This window comes from Tachyglossus aculeatus, chromosome X2, assembly GCF_015852505.1.
Source record: "Tachyglossus aculeatus isolate mTacAcu1 chromosome X2, mTacAcu1.pri, whole genome shotgun sequence".
Lineage (NCBI taxonomy): Eukaryota > Metazoa > Chordata > Mammalia > Monotremata > Tachyglossidae > Tachyglossus > Tachyglossus aculeatus.
In genome coordinates this window covers 28,760,851-28,782,891 of record NC_052100.1, presented here as the reverse complement: position 1 = coordinate 28,782,891, position 22,041 = coordinate 28,760,851, and the positions used below count along the sequence as shown (strand labels likewise).

The 22,041-nt window shown below is 46.5% G+C and overlaps 1 long non-coding RNA gene across 1 annotated transcript in view; it reads right to left on the bottom strand.

Annotated features, from left to right (window-relative positions):
• Window positions 1-21,013, bottom strand: part of LOC119949510 — a 30,690-nt gene extending 9,677 nt beyond the window's left edge. The window contains exons 1-2 of the long non-coding RNA XR_005457215.1: window positions 20,944-21,013; window positions 9,520-9,648 (exon numbers count right to left, since the gene is read on the bottom strand). This is a non-coding gene — a long non-coding RNA (uncharacterized LOC119949510). The remainder of the gene's footprint in view (window positions 1-9,519; window positions 9,649-20,943) is intronic.
• Window positions 21,014-22,041: the final 1,028 nt, after the last annotated feature.

Genomic DNA, 22,041 nt, shown 5'->3' with positions numbered 1-22,041 from the left:
ATGCAAAACCCGTAACTCTCCATCCCTGACTCTCCCCCAGTAACCCATCACAGACCATCCAACATCATCATCATCATCAATCATATTTATTGAGCGCTTACTGTGTGCAGGGCACTGTACTAAGCGCTTGGGAAGTACAAGATGGCAACGTATAGAGACAGTCCCTACCCAACAGTGGGCTCACAGTCTAAAAGGGGGAGACAGAGAACAAAACCAAACATACTAACAAAATAAAATAAATAGAATAGCTATGTACCAGAAAAATAAATAAATAAATAGAGTAACAAATTTGTACAAACATATATACATATATACAGGTGCTGTGGGGAAGGGAAGGAGGTAAGATGGCGGGGGGATGGAGAGGGGGATGAGAGGGAGAGTTTACACCCCTCACTGTTTCCCTGAGGATGGTTGTCAGGGAGTCTCAGTGGCTTCACAGGTCCTCCGGGAGTCTTGGCATCCTGGTCAGAGAACCCGTCTTGGGTTGGACCGACTGTGGGTTCAAACCATTTATGGTGTTGGCAATGGCCTTTCCTTAGTTTTATTTTCATGTAAGAAGGCAAGACCACTGTGAAGGAAAGTGGTGGACCGGTGCGTCTTTCCTCAGTTTCATTTTCATGTAAGGCAAGACCCACTGGTCCACCACTTTCCTTCGCAGTGGATGAGTCCTGTACTCCGCTCTTCCCTCCCTTCAGTGGGGAACCGTGGGTGGCTTCATATGCTAGGGCTTTTGGCCCCTGGGGCAAGTCTTGCCCCAACGTGAGCACAGGGCTCTGAGTCTCCCTGATCCTGATTGCTACAGCCGAATTGCCCGAGGGCAGTGGACAATAATAATAATAATAATGGCATTTGTTAAGCGCTTACTATGTGCAAAACACTGTTCTAAGTGCTGAGAGGATACAAGGTGATCAACTTGTCCCATGTGGGGTTCACAATCTTAATCCCCATTTTACAGATGAAGTAACTGAAGCACAGAGAATAATAATAATAATGGCATTTGTTAAGCACTTACTATGTGCAAAGCACTGTTCTAAGCGCTGGGAGGATACAAGGTGATCAGGTTGTCCCACGTGGGGTTCACAATAAAACACCCAGAAGCCTCCAGGGTGCTGAAGGGTGAATGGTGAGGCCAAGCTCTTCTCAGAGCTCAAGTGGGATCCATGCTGCCTTCCTTAATAATAATAATTTGGGTATTTGTTAAGTGCTTACTGTGTGCAAAGCACTGTTCTAAGCACTGGGGAGGATACAAGGTGATCAGGTTGTCCCATGTGGGGCTCACACTCTTAATCCCCATTTTACAGATGAGGTAAGTGAGGCACAGAGAAGTGAGGTGACTTGCCCAAAGTCACACAGCTGACAAGCGGCGGAGATGGGATTTGAACTCATGAACTCTGACTCCTAAGCCCGTGCTCTTTCCATTGAGCCACGCTGCTTCTCTTCTTTGCCCAGAGCAACTCAGATGTGAACCTCACTAAGGCCACCATGCGCGGGAATTTCTTTTATGATATTTGTTAAAGGGTTTACGACGTGCTGGGCAATGTGCTAAGCGCTTGGGTAGATACAAGTTAATCAATCAATCAATCAATCATATTAATTGAGTGCTTACTCTGTGCAGAGCACTGTACTAAGCGCTTGGGAAGTACAAGTTGGCAACATATAGAGACAGTCCCTACCCAACAGTGGGCTCACAGTCTAAAAGGGGGAGACGGATTGGACGCAGTCCCTGTCCCACATAGGGCTCACAGTCTTAATCCCCATTCCACAGTCTTTTAGACTGTGAGCCCACTGTTGGGTAGGGACTGTCTCTATATGTTGCCAATTTGTACTTCCCAAGCGCTTACAGTACAGTGCTCTGCACATAGTAAGGGCTCAATAAATATGATTGATGATGATGATGATTTGATGGATGAGGGAACTGAGGCCCAGAGAAGTGAAGTGACTTGCACAAGGTCATACAGCAGTGCCAAGCGCTTAGTACAGTGCTCTGCACACAGTAAGTGCTCAATAAGCATGATTAATGAATACAGTGGATCCAGAATTAGAACCCAGGTCCTTCTGAATCCCAGGCCCATGCTCTATCCACTACACCATTCATTCAGTCGTATTTATTGAGTGCTTACCATGTGCAGAGCACTGTACTAAGCGCTTAGCACTACACCATGCTGCTTCTCAGCAGCAGACCAAGGACAGAGATGGGATTAGAACCTGGATCTGCAGACTTCCAGCCCTACGCTCCTTCCACTAATAATACTAATAATAATATTTGTTAAATGCTTACCATATGCCAGGCACTGGGGTAAGCAAATCGGAGTGGACAGTGTCCCTGTTCCACATGGATCTCACGGTCTTAATGCCCATTTTACAGCTGAGGTAAGTGAGCCCTGTGCTGACGTTGGCTATGGACAAATTCATTCATTCATTCAATCATATTTACTGAGTGCTTACTGTGTGCAGAGCACTGTACTAAGCACTCGGGAAGTACAAGTTTGCAACATAGAGACGGTCCCTACCCAACAGTGGGCTCAAATGAGACATCTGCCTCTGGAGAGCAGCAATTCCTCGGGGGAACAAACAAGTCACGGTCTGTCATGTTACCCCAGCTCATCAGGTGTTCCCCAAAACCAAACTCCGAAGCCCCAGAAGCCCTCATGCAACAAAATAATCAGAGTTTTCTATTCAGGTAGCTGCTAACCTCTCATTGAAGGCCCATCTCCTCAATTAGTCAATCATAATTATTGAGCACTTATTGTGTCAGAGCACTGTACTAAGCGCTTGGAAGAGAACAATATAGCAAACGCAGTCCCTGCCCACACTGAGCCAGCCAGAACAGTGCTTGGCACAAAGTAAGCACTTAACAAATGCCATCATTATTATTAGAGGGGACTCATACTCTTCTAAGCACTTAGCAAAGTACTTTGCAATCAATCAATCAATCAATCAATCGTATTTATTGAGCACTTACTGTGTGCAGAGCACTGTACTAAGCGCTTGGGAAGTACAAGGTGGCAACATATAGAGACAGTCCCTACCCAACAGTGGGCTCACAGTCTAAAATGGGGAGAGCTTTACTGAGTATTTACTGAGCACACAGTAAGTGCTCAGTAAATAGGACTGAATGAATAACTACCAGTAATCAAAGGATAAAACAGGCTCTTCCCCTCCTCCCCCTCTCCATTCCCCCTGCCTTACCTCCTTCCCTTCCCCACAACACCTGTATAAATGTATATATGTTTGTACATATTTATTACTCTATTTATTTATATATTTTACTTGTACATATCTATTCTATTTATTTTATTTTGTTAATATGTTTTGTTTTGTTCTCTGTCTCCCCCTTCTAGACTGTGAGCCCACTGTTGGGTAGGGACCTTCTCTATATGCTGCCAACTTGGACTTCCCAAGCGCTTAGTACAGTGCTCTGCACACAGTAAGCACTCAATAAATACGATTGATCAATTGATTGAATGTTTTATATTGGTGGGTTGTATCCTCCCAAGAGCTTAGTACAGTGCTCTTGCACACAGTAAATACTCAATAAATACCATCGATTGATCGACTGATAATAATAATAATAATAGTGGCATCTATTAAGCGCTTACTATGTGCAAAGCACTGTTCTAAGCACTGGGGAGGTTACAAGGTGATCAGGTTGTTCCACGGGAGGCTCACAGTCTTAATCCCTATTTTACAGATAAGGTAACCGAGGCACAGAGAAGTTAAGTGACTTGCCCAAAGTCACGCTGCTGACAATTGGCTTCTAGACTGTGAGCCCGCTCTTCTAGACTGTGAGCCCGCTGCTGGGTAGGGACCGTTTCTATATGTTACCAACTTGTACTTCCCAAGCGCTTAGTACAGTGCTCTGCACACAATAAGCGCTCAATAAATACGATTGAATGAATGAATTGGCGGAGCTGGGATTTGAACCCATGACCCCTGACTCCAAAGCTCGTGCTCTTTTCCACTGAGCCACGCGGCTTCTCTAAGCTATCAGTTGTCTCCTGAGACAACTCTCCCTGACACTGAGTGTTACATTTTGTAAAATTTCCTCCCCAGCAAGAAATCCACCTGTGCCCTGACAGTCCCGCAAAGCAGACTTCACCCCAGAGACAAACTCAAAGCAGCCGTCCATCCACTCGGAGGCCCCCAGAGACTTCCTCCCCAGCCACTCCCGACCAACTTGGAGAAAGACTCAAATTCCAAAAGCCAGAAAGCAAAAAATGATGAAAATTTGAACCAGCGACATGGGAAACCGGTCACAACCCGGGTTTTCCCAATGAACCCATTTTTTTCCCACCATTAAATTTACAGCATAATCTGCTCGATCCATTTATTTTCAGATTGTCTGCCCAATATATAAATTTCCCTTTGTGCTTGCAATGTCTTTATCAGATAAGATAGCTTTTTTTGTTTAAACGGCTATTTTCAGAATTAGCTTTAGGGGTTTCGAATAAACTCGGTGAAGTAATCCAAGATCCCCTATCCTGCCTTAAAATGTGTTTCTTCTGTCTGTCTTTATTTAGTAATATCCTGTCAACCTCACCATACTTAACTTGCTTTGCTCCAACCTACGGGCTTTCCTATGCCTGCTTCCTGAAAATGCTAGGAAAATGCTGATTACATTTATCTGTTCTCTGCCCTTCTGTCCTTCCATCCCCTCCTCTCTTTCACTGAGGGGGGGAAGAGAATGGGTAAAGGAAGCAAATCAGACTGCAGGAATCCAAATCTGTTGGAGTTTATTGAGTTAACTGGAACAGGCCTGAAGGGAGAAGGGGCAGAGAAAAGCCAGTCTGGAAAGGCCTCTGTCTCTCTCCACCAAGAAGCAAAATCAATCATAATAATTGTGATGCTAATTTCTTTTTATATTGGTTGCTAGTCCTGATCCTTGGTTTTTTTTTTTTTTTATGGTGGTTGTTAAACACTTACTACATACCAAGCACTGTTTTAAGGGCTGGGGTTAGATACAAGTTAATCGGGTTGGACACAGTCCCTGTCCCAATCGGGGCTCATAGTCTTAATCCCCATTTCACAGATGCAGTCGCTGAAGCACAGAACGGTTAAATGACTCATCCAAGGTCACGCAGCAGACAAGTGGCGAAGCTAGGATTAAAACCCAGGTCTTTCTGATGCCCACGCCCGTGCTCTATCCACTGGGCCACGCTGCTTCCCTGAGCACCTGCGATACGCCAAGCACTGTGATAAGCCCTGGGGTAGATACAACACATCAGACAAGGTCCCTTTCCGTATGTGGGGCATACAGCCTAAGGGAAAAAGTATTGAATCCCCATTTTACAGTAGAGCAAACTGCGGCCCAAGAGGCCGAGTTGGAACTAAAACCTGGGTCTCCTGGCTTCCGGATGCATGCTTTTCTCATTCATTCATTCAATCGTATTTATTGAGTGCCTACTGTGTGCAGAGCACTGTACGAAATGCTTGGGAAGTCCAAGTTGGCAACATATAGAGACGGTCCCTACCCAACAGCGGGCTCACAGTCTAGAAGGGGGAGACAGACAACAAAACGTATTAACAGAATAAAATAAATAGAATTAAAGATTCATTCATTCATTCATTCAATCGCATTTATTGAGTGCTTACAGTGTGCAGAGCACTGGACTAAGCGCTTGGGAAGTAGAAGTTGGCAACATGGAGAGACGGTCCTTACCCAACAGCGGGCTCACAGTCTAGAAGGGGGAGACAGACAACAAAATATATTAACAGAATAAAATAAATAGAATAAAAGATTCATTCATTCAATCGTATTTATTGAGTGCTTACTGTGTGCAGAGCACTGGACTAAGTGCTTGGGAAGTACAAGTTGGCAACATAGAGGGATGGTCCCTACCCACTGTGAGCCCCCCGTGTTCTCACTAGAACCCATTGCCCAACCTAGCCTCAGAGAGGAACCGCTACCTGGTCTTAACTCACACTTCAAATTCCTTCTTGTATTTTTCTTGGTTTGTTTTTTTATGGGAATTGTTAAGCATTTTCGATGGGCTTGTATCAGGAGCAGATACAAGCTAATGAGGGGCAGCGTGGCTCGGTGGAAAGAGCACGGGCTTTGGAGTCGGAGGTCATAGGTTCGAATCCCCGCTCTGCCATGTGTCTGCTGGGTGACCTTGGGCAAGTCACTTCACTTCTCTGAGCCTCAGTGACCTCATCTGGAAAATGGGGATTAAGACTGTGAGCCCCACATGGGACAACCTCATCACCTTGTATCCCCCCCCCCGCAGCACTTACAACCGTGCTTTGCACATAGTAAGTGCTTAACAAATACCATAATCATCATTATTATTATTATTATTATTATTAATGAGGTTGGACACAGTCCGTGTCCCACCTGGGGCTCAAGGTCTTAATCCCCTTTTTACAGATGAAGTAACTGAGGTACAAAGAAGTGAAGTGACTTGCCCAAGGTCACCCAGCAGACACGTGGCAGAGCGGGGATTTGAACCCAGGTCCGTCTGAGTCCCAGACCCTCGATCCATCCACTAAGCTATTCTGCTGCTTCTTGTTCTTGTTCTTGTTCCCCCTTCTAGACTGTGAGCCCACTGTTGGGTAGGGACTGTCTCTATATGTTGCCAACTTGTGCTTCCCAAGTGCTTAGTACAGTGCTCTGCACACAGTAAGCGCTCAATAAATTATTACTCTATTTATTTATTTATTTATTTTACTTGTACATATCTATTCTATTTATTTTATTTTGTTAGTATGTTTGGTTTTGTCTCCCCCTTTTAGACTGTGAGCCCACTGTTGGGTGGGGACTGTCTCTATATGTTGCCAATTTGTACTTCCCAAGTGCTTAGTACGGTGCTCTGCACACAGTAAGCGCTCAATAAATATGATTGATGATGATGAATAAACACGATTGATTGATTGATTGACTGACTGATTGTTCTTGGGAAACCATTGCCCACTTCTCCCGTGGCAGGCAGGGACCTATAAAGCAGCTCTTTGATTCAGTCCAAGTGCCAACCATCAGTCAGTCCGTCCGTGAGTCACGTTTATTGAGCACTTACTGTGTACCGCACTGTACTAAGCACTTGGGAAAGTACAATCAACAACATAACAGACACATTCCTTGTCCAGCCAACCTGCCATAAATACAAGAGATCCAATATCCCTGCCAGAAGCCACTTGCCCGCTCATGGAGGCAAGGTATTAATCAATTAATGGCATTTATTGAATGCTTACTGCAGGCAGGGCACTATACTAAGCACTTGGGAGAGCACAATATAACAAGAGTTGGTAGACATGTTCCCTGCCCACGACGAGCTTCCAATCTAGCAGGAGAAGAGACAAAAACCAATTTTCGGTGGGCATTTCTCTCCATCCTAGGAGATCAGCGGGTTCTGGAGATCCCACCCCCAAGTTGGCTCCCAATCCGCTCTTAAGGAGCTGGGAAAGGAATTCACTCCGGAAACCGACTCCATCATCGGCTAGACGCAGCAGGCTCGAGTTCGACAGTTGGAGACGTCTAAACAATTTAGTTAACCTTTAGCAAAAATGTGAGAGTGCACATCCCACACTGCTTTGGTGCTAAATATACAAGGAGACTCAGACTCAGCCCTAAAAATAATAATAAATGTAATTTAGCCCTGACTGGGCCATTTTAGCAGAAGGGTTTGGGGGGAGGAGTTCACTTTGGAATATAATGGGGAATTATAGCAATCATAGTTATTCCTTCAGTCATATTTATTAAGCACTTACTGTGTGCAGAGCACTGTGTAAGAGAAGCAGCGTGGCTCAGTGGAAAGAGCCCGGGCTTTGGAGTCAGAGGTCATGGGTTCAAATCCCACTGTCAGCTGTGTGACTTTGGGCAAGTCACTTAACTTCTCTGGGCCTCAGTTACCTCATCTGTGGTGGGGAAGCAGCATGGCTCAGTGGAAAGAGCCCGGGCTTTGGAGTTAGAGGTCATGGGTTCAAATCCCACTGTCAGCTGTGTGACTTTGGGCAAGTCACCTCACTTCTCTGGGCCTCAGTGACCTCATCTGAAAAATGGAGATTAAGATTGTGAGCCCCACATGGGACAACCTGATCACCTTGTATCCTCCCCAGTGCTTAGAAAAGTGCTTTGCACATAGTAAGCGCTTAACAAATACCAAAACTATCATTATTATTATTATTAAAATGGGGATGAAGACTGTGAGCCCCCCATGGGACAACCTGATCACCTTGTAACCTCCCCAGCGCTTATAAAAGTGCTTTGCACCCAGTTAGCGCTTAATAAATACCATCATTATTATTCTTATTACTAAGTGCTTGGGAAAGTACGATACAACAATAAACTGACATTCCCTGCCCACAACGAGCCACACTCTAGAGGGTATTGTATTTGTTGTGCACTTACTGTGTGCTAAGCACTGGGACATAGTCAAGAGAATCAGGTCGACAGTCCCTGCCCCACATGGGGCTCACGGGTATAGAATGCCCATTTTACAGTTGAGGAAACTGAGGCCCAGAGAAGTGAACTGAATAGGCCACACGGCAAGCAGGTGGTGTGGCCGAGATTTGAACCCAGGTCTCCTGACTCCGAGGCCAATGCAAGGGTGGGGATTCAGCGGGGATGAAAAGCAGCATCATAGCCCAGCAGAATGAGCATGGGCCCGAGAGTCAGAAGGACCTGGTTTAATAATAATAATAATAATAATAATAATAATAATGGCATTTACTATGTGCAAAGCACTGTTCTAAGCGCTGCGGAGATTACAAGGTGATCAGGTTGTCCCATGGGGGTTTCACAGTATTAATCCCCATTTTACAGATGAGGTAACTGAGGCCCAGAGAAGTGAAGTGACTTCCCCAAAGTCACACAGCTGACAATTGGCGGAGCTGGGATTTGAACCCATGACCTGTAATCCTGGCTCCATCACTTGTCAGCTTTGTGTCCTTGGTCAAGTCACTTTGCTTGTCTGTGCTCCAGTTCCCTCATCTGTAAAATGGGGATTAAGACTGAAAGCCCCACCTGGGGCAGGGACTGCGTTCAACCTGATTAGCTTGTATCCACCCCAGAGTTTAGTACAGTGCCTGGCACACAGTAAGCGTTTAATAAATACCATAAAAAAAAAAGTTCCTGGGCAAGGGGAGGGAGAGAAAGTCCAGGCATTGGCGCCTGCCCATCTTCTCACTTGTGCTGTATGCCATGCGTGAAGCAGGGAGCAGGGCTAGAGGAAAGAGCCCCGGCCTTGGGAATCGGGAATCAGAGAACATGAGTTCTAATCCCACCTCTGTTGTGTGACCTCGGGAAAATCATTTCCTTTCTCTGGGACTCAGATACCCGGAAAGGTGAGCTTTTGAAGACCAGCTGAGAACCTGGGAGATTGAACATGGCAATTCCGGGATAATCCCTTTTATGGCCAACCTCTGGAAACTAACAGGGACACCCTGGATCAGAGCCAGCCCGGTAATTAGAGGGTGGGTCCGGACCATCCGAAGCCCTATCCCTGCCTGAAATCTTCCTGTTTTGACTGTGGGCCTCTTGGCGTAGGCTCTGAGTTGATATAAATTATCCCATTACTCACTCACCTCAGATATCCTGGCCGGAGCAGGAAGGAAGTAAATCTTGGAATCATGCACTTATATCCTTTAATCACAGCCATGCTTGGCCTTCAGACAGCAAATCACCCGTTTTCACCATCCTGCCATGATTCATACCTGAAATAGAGGGAACCGGATTCAAACCCTCAGAAGACGAAGGAGAGGTTACCTAAGACACTCAAAAGTCATAACAAAAAATGTACACAATCTCCCCTCGCCCAAATCTGACCCCTAACACACATTGGTCTGGGCCTGGAATTCCCTCGCCACCTCAAAATATTCACTAAAAAAGTCATTGCATTTGTTAGGTGCTTACTATATGCCAAGCACTGTTCTAAGGCTTTAGGGTAGATAAAATACAATCTACTCAGACCCAGTCTCTATCCCGGACAGGGGACGCTGTCTAAACAAGAGGGAGGGCAGGTATTGAATCCCCATTTTACCCGGGGCCTGTGGGAATCAGTGTGGCCCAGTGGAGAGAGCCCAGGCCTGGGAATCTGAAAGACTGGGGTTCTAATCCCGCTCTGCCACTTGTCTGCCGTGTGACCCTGGGCCAGTCACTTCACCGTGCCTCAGTTACTTCATCTTAAAATGGGGATTAAATCTGTGAGCCCCATGTGGGACAGGGACTGTGTCCAACCCAATTACCTTGTAGCGACCCCAGTGCTTAATTCAGTTCCCAGCACATAGTAAGGACTTAAATACCACAATTATCATTATTATTACACCTACAGACCCCTTTAGCACTGTCCTCTCTTCTTGGCCCCCTAAAAGACAATAATTTCACTTCCTTGTACCGCTGGCTTATCAGACCTAGGTGTGGCCTAGTGAAGAGAGCATGAGCCTGGAAGTAAGAAGGACCTTGGTTTGTATCCAGACTCTACCATTTGTCTGCTGTGGGAGTTTGGGTAAGTCACTTAACTTCACTGTGCCTCAGTTGCCTCAAAATGGGAATACTGGCTCTCCCTCCTAAACTGTGAGCCCCAGGTGGAACAGGAATTGGGTCCAACTTAATCGTACCTACCTCAGTTCTTGGAACAATGTTTGACACATTCCCAAACTGAGCCCCCTTTTTCCTCTCCTCCTCCCCATCCCCCCCCAGCCCTACCTCCTTCCCCTCCCCACAGCAACTGTATATATATTTGTACAGATTTATTACTCTATTTATTTCACTTGTACATAGTTACTATTCTATTTCTTTTGTTAATGATGTGCATCTAGCTTTACTTCTATTTATTCTGATGACTTGACACCTGTCCGCATGTTTTGTTTTGTTGTCTGTCTCCCCCTTCAAGACTGTGAGCCTGTTGTTGGGTAGGGACCGTCTCTATACGTCGCCAACTTGTACTTCCCAAGTGCTTTGTAGGGTGCTCTGCACACAGTAAGCGCTCAATAAATACGATTGAATGAATATAGTAAGTGTTTAATATATACCATTTAAAAAAAATCCAAGATGCTACATCTGGGCATGTCAGCAAGCACCCTGGGTGATGAGTGAGAAATTACGGTGGGCAACAGGAAGCCCTGTGTGCCATCAGCCAACCCCCGCAGCGCAAGACAGATAAGCCATAGGTGGCACACACCGGCAGAGGCGGGCAACGAACATCTGAGGGGTGGAAATATCATCTGCCAAGTGATCTCAGCCAGCCTCTGGTGAAGCCTGCGTACAGCTGCACAGGAGACAGAGTAGTATGAAGCTGAATGTTCTATGATCTGATTCCCGCAAAGTCTGTCTGACAGGATACGTATACTCGCATTCTTCCTCTCTGTCTCTCTGTTTCTCTCTCTCTGTCTTGGTCACCGAGGGCAGTCAAGAATTTGGGCTTTTCCCGGTTTTCAGATCCTTAGAGCAGCAACGAATCCAGAGAACAGCCTGGCCTTGGCTGGGGAAGGTGGGTTGAGGGATCATGGTCATTTTCTGTTAATTTACAACTCAGTCAGCCTCACATCTTCTGGAGGAAAGATAGCCTCCATCTTACCCTCTTGTGATCGCAAAGCACCACACCCACTCCGATCATTCCGACAAGTGAGTCGATTTATTGAGCACTTATTGTGAGCTGAAAACTGTATTAAGTGCTTGGGAGAGTACAGTATAACAGAGTTGGTAGACACGTTCCTGGCTTACACTCTAGATTTAATGTGTCCACTGAGGGAAATGTTGCCCATTAGGCCAACAATGACTAAAGGATTACAGGTACTTAAGTTCAATTAGAAAGCTGGGTCTTCCAATGCATCCCAGCAATCAATCAATGGTATTTCTTGAGCACTTAGTGTGCAGAGCACTGAACTAAGCACTTAGTAGACTGCAGTACAACAGAGTTAGTAGATGCAGTCCCTGCCCACAAGGAGCTTACACACTAGATGGGAGACAGGTTTGAAATATATTACGGATAGCAGCCCATTTTCTAACATCCAGACTTTCAAGGAAAACTCCTTCTGAGCTAGGATGCTGAAACTCTGATGCAGGGCACTGGATTTTTCTGGCAAGGACACAAAAGGAAAAGACATTCCATTAAACAAGTTGTGTTGGAGAGACCAAAGATGAATCACATTACCACGAAATTATTCCCTGAGTTCAGGGGGCTCTCGGCTCCAGGCAGCGACCAAAGGAAAGATGAGAGAACGAAGGCCCTGGGGGTAGAGGTTTGTAGAACTACTTCACCTCCAAAGGGAATTCCCTCTGGAATTGATTGAAAGTCAATCCCATCCCACCTTCTCCCATTCCCTTGTGACAACAGCTGAAGCCGTTCAAAGTCCTCTAGACTATAAGCTCATTGTGGGCAGGGAATGTGACAGTTTATTGTTATATTGTACACTCCCAAGCATTTAGTACAGTGTTTTGCACACAGTAAGCGCTCAATAAATATGATTGAATGAAAGTCCAGGTGGGACGCAGCCACGGAGGGCTCGAGGAAATATGTGAATGGCAGGTTGGGAAAGGGAGATGGGAAACCAGTTGAATCCTTGTCTGGTCTGAGTGGAGACTCCATGTTTGGTGAAGTTTGGAAAAGAATGAGGGGCAAAGGGAAGAGGGTAGGACCTTGGGTGGCGAAGGAAGGATTGATGGTTACAGCATATAGGAGGGCAAGGAGAGATGGGGAGATGGCGATACAGGGAAAGACATCCAGGCAGATGGGGCAGAGAGACAAGTACATTTGTTCTCCATTCACACAGAAGAGCTGAGCCGAGCTGAAAGAGAGGACCTGGATTCTAATCCCACTTCTGCCACTTGCCTGGTATGAGGCCTAGACAAATCGCTGAACTAATTTTCCCCACTGTGGTTCTTCATCTATAAAATGGGGATGAAATACCTGTTCTTCCTCCTACTTGGACTCTGAGCACCACGTGGGACAGGGACACTGAAGTACCGCTTCATGAACGATCTCCTCAATGTGAGATGATCGTTGCAGTGGAAAAAACCCAGACCATTTCCAGATTTTAGCAGAATTCCCAGGCACCTTTGGAATGAGGAGGCCCAACCAAACCAAATGCCTCATGACAAAACTCGAGGTAGAGCAATATGGGTCCAGGAATTCAGAGAAACATTTGGAAGGCAGGATTCTGAGAGAGCTTTGTTGATTTTTCCCCCACTTTCCTTTATTTCTACTTTTTGTTTCTCTTTTGGTGTTTGATCTAAGAAAGAAATTCCTAAGGTGGATATTTACTATCAGGAAAGCCAGACGGTAAGATGACAACTTTCAAAGAACTCCTGACAGAAATTATATCCCAGCAGATGAAAGGGTTATTTTTTTATGAAAAAACAAAACTAAAGCACCCACCTAACTCTAAGATGTTACAAGGGCCACCTGTGAGGCTATTGATTTTCAAGATGAGGTAGGTTTTTAAAAGATCAAATTGCTTTTGAAGACAGAAAAGAAAACTTCAGAGATGGCAAAAATTTATTTTTCCTTTTTCCTTGTTCTGAAGGCTGATTATTTTTGTTGTACTTTTTGCCCTTTAAAGAAGCAGCCATTTGGGAGACTCCCTTCTCCAACATTTTAACACAATTCTCCTGTTCATGTTGTCCAACTCCACTGACCCACTAGGCTTTCAAGAATTTGCTGCAGTTATTCAGACAGGAGAACGAGGAGTCGATGAAGACCTGCAGTTGTGTCTGGAGACGAGAACATTAAGAATGAAACAACCCAGGAAGGAAGGAAGGAGGAGACGGCTTGGTGGAATCTAATTGCATACTCGGGGCGGGAATGGTGGAATCAATCAGTTGATCAGTAGAATTTAAGAGTATCTACTTCATGCCCACTGTAGTAAAAATTTAGGAGGGCTTAAGAGGCACAAGAGTGTGGCCAAATGTTAAATGAGTGGGAGAAGTGGCATGGCCTTGTGGAAAGAACCTGGGCCTGTTGCCAACTTGTACTTCCCAAGCGCTTAGTACGGTGCTCTGCAGACAGTAAGCGTTCAATAAATACAATTGATTGATTGATTGATTGGAACTCTGAGGATGTGGGTTCTAATCCCAGCTCTGCGACTTGCTTGCTGTGTGACCTTGGACAAGTCACTTCACTTCTCTGTGCCTCAGTTACCTCAACTGTAAAATGGAGATCATGACTGTGAGCCCCATATGGGACAGGGATCACGTTCAACCTGATTATCTTGTATCTACCCCAGTACTTAGAAAGTGCTTGGCACACAGTAAATGCTTAACAAATACCAGGGTTTTTAAAATTATTACTATTATTATCACTACTAAAAGAGAAAGAGCTCTTGTCCCCAGGGAGCTTACAATGTAATAGGGATTCTCCCATTTAGGAAATCTGTGTCCAAAAGGAACCAACATAGCCCACCTTTGCCAAAGGATTCTCCAAACCTAGGCCTGGTCTGCTTCCCCATTAAACAATGAAAATAATGAAATAATAGTATTTATTAAGCACTTCCTCTGGGCCAAGCACTATACTAAGGATACAAAATAATCAGGGCAGACACAGTCCCTGTCCCACGTTAGGCTCACAGCTGCAGAGAAGCAGCATGGCTCAATGGAAAAGAGCCTGGGCTTTGGAGTCAGAGGTCATGGGTTCAAATCCCAGCTCCGCCAATTGTCAGCTGGGTGACTTTGGGCAAGTCACTTAACTTCTCTGTGCCTCAGTTACCTCATCTGCAAAATGGGGATTAAGACTGTGAGCCCCCCGTGGGACAACCTGATCATCTTGTAACCTTCCCAGCGCTTAGAACAGTGCTTTGCACATAGTACATGCTTAATAAATGCCATTATTATTATTATTATTAAGTGACTCACCCTAGGTCACACAGCTGACAAGTGGCAGAGCTGGGACTGGAACCCAGGTTCTTGAGTCCCAGGCCTGGGCCCGATCCACTAGGCCATAATTTCGGTCTTCCTTGTGCTTTGCGCATAGTAAGCGCTTAATAAATGCCATCATTATTATTATTATTTAAGTGGGAAGGAGAACGGACATTAAAAAATCACATCTTACTAGCAAGTTCCCCTACAAGAGATAGTAGAATCATGGCAAGACTTCAGTCCCATCCTCCTCCCAACTAAACAGTATCTGCTTCCATGAGAATCCAGGGCAGATGCTAACGGATGATGGTGATTTCGGTACTTTTTAAAGCGTTTACTATGTGCCAACCATTCATTCATTCAATCGTATTTATTGAGCGCTTACTGTGTGCGGAGCACTGTACTAAGCGCTTGGGAAGTCCAAGTTGGCAACATATAGAGACGGTCCCTACCCAACAGTGGGCTCTGGAGTAGATACAAGTTAATTAAGGTTGGGCACGGTCCCCTGTCCCACATGGGGCTCACATTCTTAACCCCCTTTCTTCAGATGAGGGAACTGAGGCACAGAGAAGGTAAGTGACTTGCCCAGGGTCACACCGCAGACAAGTGGAAGAGCCCGGATTAGAACCCAGGTCCTTCGGACTCCCAGGCCTGTGCTCTAGACACTAAGTCGAGCTTCTTCTCTGGAGGACAGACAGCTTGGCCCCAAAATAGCCTCTCCCCAAAGTAAGCGGTGGGCGGCTCCCCCAAACGGATCGGTTTCGACAGGAAGCTGTGAGGCTGACAAAGTCAACAGGTCCAGGAGACGGTTGGACGGAATGAATGTCCATGGAAAAATGACGACTCGGTTCTTCTGAGTGTCCTGTTGTCCCTGTCGGAGACAGAATCCTGAGCTAGATGGATGATGGCTTAAAGCGGCAGGGGACTGTCATGTACTTAGAGAAGCAGCGTGGCTCAGTGGAAAGAGCCCGGGCTTTGGAGTCAGAGGTCATGGGTTCAAATCCGACTCCGCCACTTGTCAGCTGTGTGACTTTGGGCAAGTCACTTCACTTCTCCGGGCCTCAGTTCCCTCATCTGCAAAATGGGGGTGAAGACTGTGAGCCCCCCGTGGGACAACCTGATCGCCTTGTACCTCCCCCAGCACTTAGAACAGTGCCTTGCACATAGTAAGCGCTTAATAGAGGCCATCGTTATTATAATTAAGGAGGATAGAGGGGAAGGAAAGGAGAAGAGGAGGGGAGGAGGAGGAGGAGAAGGAAGGGGGAAGAGAGAGGATGGAGGAGGAAGTGGGGCACTGCAGGGAGGGACTCCAGACATCCCATAGCACAGGCCATTACACAGTCAAGTCAGCAAAGCAGTCGGTCTTGTGGGAAACCTGGGAGTTAGAGGCCAAGCCTATTTTGGGAACTGAGTGGAAAATGCACGGGCGCACACAACGCCCTCCCACACACGCCACCGCACACCACACAGACACACACATACACACAGACCCCACCCCAGTATAATTACAGAAGCCACGGTCTCAGCCTGCCAAAGCGCTGCTGATGTGGCCCTCTTTTTTGCTGGGTTTCTTCCTCTTGCTTTCCACCATCCTCGTCATCCCAGGCTCCCCCTCCCACCGCTCAATCTGTCACAGTATTTAATGAGTGCTCTCTGTGGGCAGAGCACTGCACTAAATGTTTAGCACTGTACTAGCTCCTTGCTCGCTGTGATTGTGGCCGCGCTAGACGACACGGCAGTCCGTACAAGTGAACCCTCTCCTCCCAGCCTCATTTTGATGGGGCTCAGGGCAGTTAACAGGAAGCAGCTTTGCCTAGGGGATAGAGCACAGGCTTGGGACTCAGAGGGCCTGGGTTCTAATTCTGCTTCCTCCACCTGCCTGCGTGTGACCTTGAGCAAGTCACTTCACTGGGGCTCATCTGCAAAATGGGATTAAGATTTACAGTCTTAATCCCCATTTTGGGACATGGACTCTAAGATGATTATTAATAATAATGACATTTATTAAGCACTTACTATGTGCAAAGCACTGTTTGAAGTGCTGGGGAGGTTACAAGGTGATCAGGTTGTCCCACAAGGGGCTCACAGTCTTAATCCCCATTTTACAGATGAGGGAATTGAGGCGCAGAGAAGTGAAGTGACTTGCCCAGAGTCACACAACTGAGAATTGGCGAAGCCAGGATTAGAACCCATGACCTCTGACTCCAAAGCCCGTGCTCTTTCCACTGAGCCACGCTGCTTCTCATGATTAGCTTGCATCTACCCCAGCGCTTAGTACAGTGCCTGGCACATAGTCAATACTTAACAAATACCATAAAAAAAAGTTCAGCCAAGGCACCGTTTCCTGGTGTATTGGCCCATAGTACGAAAACACTCAAATTGCTAACGAGAACGGCCAAGTTGGGAGAAACCCTGAGGAGATTCTCCAATCACCTCTGCTCAACAAGGGCCCCTTCCATGTTCTACAGCCGGGGGAGAGACGGAAACCTGGTTGCCCTCCGTCCCACGGCTGATCAACCCGGACATCTGGCCTGGGTCATTCAGAAGAAGCCTGGACCAGCGTGGCAAAGCAGATAGAGAAGCAGCAAGGCTCAGTGAAAAGAGCCTGGGCTTTGGAGTCAGAGGTCACGGGTTCAAATCCCGGCTCCGCCAGTTGTCGGCTGTGTGACTTTGGGCAAGTCACTTTTCTTCTCTGGGCCTCAGTACCCTCATCTGTAAAATGGGGATGAAGACTGTGAGCCCCCCATGGGACAACCTGATCACCTTGTAACCTCCCCCGTGCTTAGAACAGTGCTTTGCACATGGTAAGCACTTAATAAATGCCATCATTATCATTATTATTATTATTATCATTATGGAGGAGCAGCACAGCTCAGTGGAAAGAGCCCGGGCTTTGGAGTCAGAGGTCATGGGTTCAAATCCTGGCTCTGCCAACTGTCAGCTGTGTGACATTGGGCAAGTCACTTCACTTCTCTGGGCCTCAGTTCCCTCATCTGTAAAATGGGGATGAAGACTATGAGCCCCCCGTGGGACAACCTGATCACCTTGTAACCTCCCCAGGGCTTAGAACAGGGCTTTGCACATAGTAAGCGCTTAACAAATACCCTCATCATAGAGACAGGCTTGGGAGTCAGAACGACCTGGGTTCTAATCCCAGCTCAGAAACTTGTCTGCTGTGTGACCTTGGGCAAATCACTTCAATTCTAGACTCTAAGCTTGTTGGGAAACAGGAATGTGTCTGTTTATTGTGTATTCTCCCAAGCGCTTAATACAGTGCTTTGCACACAGTAAGGGCTCAGTAAATACGATTGAATGAAAGAAGGAAACCCCAGGAAGCCCCTTCCAGTTGTCAAGGGGGCTGGGAGTCCTTGGCATATAGGCTAACCAGGCCTCACCCTGGGACACTCACCAGAGCGAGGGCAACTAAGCGAGGTATCCTGATACCCCAAACCTGCTCCTCACAGCACAGAAGCCAGAAGCCCAAGGTAACTCCGACTCTACCTTCCCTTCTGAGATTCCTCATGGTTTAATCATACTACACCGGCTTATCACTGGAAGACTCTAAGTCTCTTTTTTTAATGTCTCTCATCAACTCCAAATTACTAACTGTGAGCATTAAACGACCGTTTACTTCTTCTCCAAACACTTTTACCTGTCGTGCTTGGACTTGTAGCAAAAGAATCGTCATCTGAGACCCCCGAGGGTTTCTGTTCTGCACTTTGGAGCTGGGGATGGGTGGGGAGAGGAGGATTTGGGGGGTGTCATCCAGTCCAATCCCCTCCCTCCAGGCTGGCCACCTCAAACCTAGGAGACCAAGGAGCCAGAGGATCTGGATTCTAATCCCAGCTTCGCCACTTGTCTTCTGAGTGAACTTGGGAAACTCACTTACCTTGTCTGTGCCTCAGTTCCCTCATTGATAAAAGGGATTTAGTACCTGCCCCCTCTCCTCCTCAGGCTGTGAGTTTCATACAGGAGAGGTACTGTATCTGACCTGACTTGTATTTATCCCAGCCTGACACATAGTAAACACTTAAATACCATAATTATTATTATTATTAAATCTATGCTTGACACATAGTAAGCACTTAAATACCATAAGTAAATCAGTGACTTGCCCAAGATGACAGAGCAGACCAGTGGCCGGGCTATTAGAACCCGGCCCTCCTCGCTCCGGGTTCCACCCAATTCATCATTTTCTCTGTTTTTTTTCTGGTAAATTTTCAGGTCTCTTCAAAGTAATCTACTTGTCCCACCCAAACACTGCTTTTCCTTACCTAATGTCATCCTTCAGAAATGACTGTTGTGTTTGGACCAGTGGCTCCTGCAGGAGAGGTATTCGAGTTGCTCAGACTCTCTGTGCAAGCTCCTTTCGACTGAATTCTTTAAGAGCATAAACGGTGGATATTTTCAAGACCCTTAAACATCCCTTGCCAGTTTAACAGCAATATTCTGAACTGGCTTAGTTCTTTGTACCGAGACACCATCATGCAAATGGGCTCATTTTATCCTTTCAACATCCCTCAGAGATAGAAGGCAGCAGGAATAATTCTCTCCATTTTATGGATGAGGAAACTGAGGAACAGAAAGAGTCACTCATTTACCTAAAGCCACACAGCAGCCCAGAGGCAGGGTTGGGAGTAGAAGCTACATCACCCAGGTCCCAGGCCCTGGTTCCTTCTAGTAGGCCACCCTGTCTCTGGGGAGATCAACTTTGCCTGTGAAGGACGAAAGAGAAGATAAAGGTGAAACTGTCCTGATTCCATTTGCCCAACTGGGTCAATTGGATTACTGGCCAGGAAAGGTGTTAATTATTATCATTATTATTATTATTGTTGTTGCTACTACTACTAATAATAATAAATAATCATGGCATTTGTTAAGTTCTTACTATGTGCCAGGTACTGTACTAAGCACTGGGGTAGATACAAGCAAATCTGGTTGAATACAGTCCTTGTCCCACATGAGGCTCACAGTCTTCATCCCCATTTTACAGACGAGGAAACTGAGGTGACTTGGTCAAGGCCCCACGGCAGACAGTTGGCAGAGCCAGGATTAGAATCCAGGTCCTTCTGATTCCCAGGCCCATTCTCTGTCCTCTGGGCCATGCCACTTCTCAAAGCTTCGCCAACCCTGCCCAAATGGTGGCCTTCCCACAGGTCAGGACAGCGGAGCCGGAGTCTGGACTCCATCTAGACGACAGGCCCCGTGTTCCCCTGTGAGGCTTCAGGGAGGCAGGCCCACCCACGTCAATGCTCGGTTCTGCTCTCCGGGCTCCCTCGGTTTGTTGTTCGCTGTCGATTGATGCGGTGGAGTCATAAGAGAAAAGAATTGTGGCTAATCAACACCAGATCCGCTCTCCTGCAGCCATCCGGGGCCCATGGGGTTTGGCCCAGTCCAACGTAGAGCACATACAGAGTTTGGCCGAACTACCTGTCTTGTGGGGCCCTTTCTGATCCAGCCTCCAGAAACTAGGCCCGTCCAGGACTCCCATTAAGAATAATCATATTAATAATAACTGTGGTACTTGTGAAGCCCTTACTATTTCATAATAATAATACTAATTGTATTTGTTAAGTGCTTACTCTGTACCAAGCACTGGCCTAAGCACTGGGGTAGATACAAGTTAATCAAGTCGTCCCAAGTGGGGCTCACAGTCTTAACCCCCAGTTTCCAGATGAAGGAACTGAGGCACAGAGAAGTCAAGTGACTTGCCCAAGGTCACACAGCAAACATGCGGCAGAGTACATTCATAAATTCATTCAATCGTATTTATTGAGCACTTACTGTGCGCACAGCACTGTATTAAGCGATTGGGAAGTCCAAGTTGGCAACGTATAGAGACGGTCCCTACCCAACAGCAGGCTCACAGTCTAGAAGGGGGAGATTCCAGGCACTGTTCTAAGTACTGGGGTAGAAACAAAGTAATTGGGCTGGAGACAGTCCCTGTCCCACACAGGGCTCACAGTCTTAATCCCCATTTTCCAGATGAGGGAACTGAGGCCAAGAGATGTGAAGTGACTCGCCCACGGTCACAGCAGACAAGTGGCGGAGCCGGGATTGGAACTCGGGTATTTCTGACTCCCCGTCTGTGCTCTATCCACTAAGTCACGCTGCTTTAATAATAATTATAATAATAATGGTATTCATTTAGGGCTTACCAGGTGTTGAATACTGTCCTAAGCGCCGGGGCAGACACAAGACAGTCAGTTTGGCGCAGTAGACGTGTCCAACTGCATCAGGTTGGACGCAGTTCCTGTCCCACATGGGACTCAATCTGAGGAGAAGGGAGAACAAGTATTGAATCCCCAGTTTACAGATGAGGAAACTGAGACAGAGAAAAATCGATCTATTGAACGCTTACTGTGCGTAGAACACTCTACTAAGCGCTAGGAGGAATTCAATATGAAGGAGTTGGTAGGCATGATCCCTAGCAGTCTGGAGGGGGAAGACGGATATTAAAATAAATCACAGATAGGGGAAATGGGAGAGAAAAAGTGAAAGGATAGAAGGGCCGAGGGCGGGGGTAATATTAAGAACTTACGGGGAACAGATTCAAGTGCATAGGTGACGCAGAAAGGAGAGCAAATAGGAGAAATAAGGGCTTAGTCGGGGAAGAATTCTTGAAGAAGGTGGGATTTTAATAAGGTTTTGAAGGTGGGGAGATTGGCGGTCTGTCACATATGAAGGGGGAGGGAATTCCAGGCCAGCGGGAAGATGTGGGCAAGGGCTCAGCAGTGAGATAGATGGGATTGAGGTACTGGGAACAGGTGTCATTAGAGGAGTGCAGAAGTGAAATGACTTGCACAAGGTCATACTGCAAACCAGTGGCAGACCCAGGACTAGAACTCAGGTCTTCTGACTCCTGCTCCCACATTAGGGCACAAGTCTTCCTGGTGGGTAAGGGAATGTGTTATATTGTACTCTGCCAAGCGTTTAGTACAGTGCTCTGCACTCAATGAGTGATTTAATATGATTATTATTATTAAAGGGAGGACTGCCATGATTGAAAGTTGAGTCAAAGAGGTCCTCATTCCCCTACGAACAGAATGCACACCCCAACCTAATCCCAGGAGCGCTTTGCAGAGCACATCTCCTCCATGGACAACAAAGACTTGATCCCAGGTTTGCAATTTAGAAGCAGCCTGTCCCAGTGAAAAGACCACAGGCTTGGGAGTCAGAAGGATCTGGGTTGTTTTTTAATGGCATTTATTCATTCATTCATGTTTATTGAGCACTTTCTGTGTGCAGAGCACTGT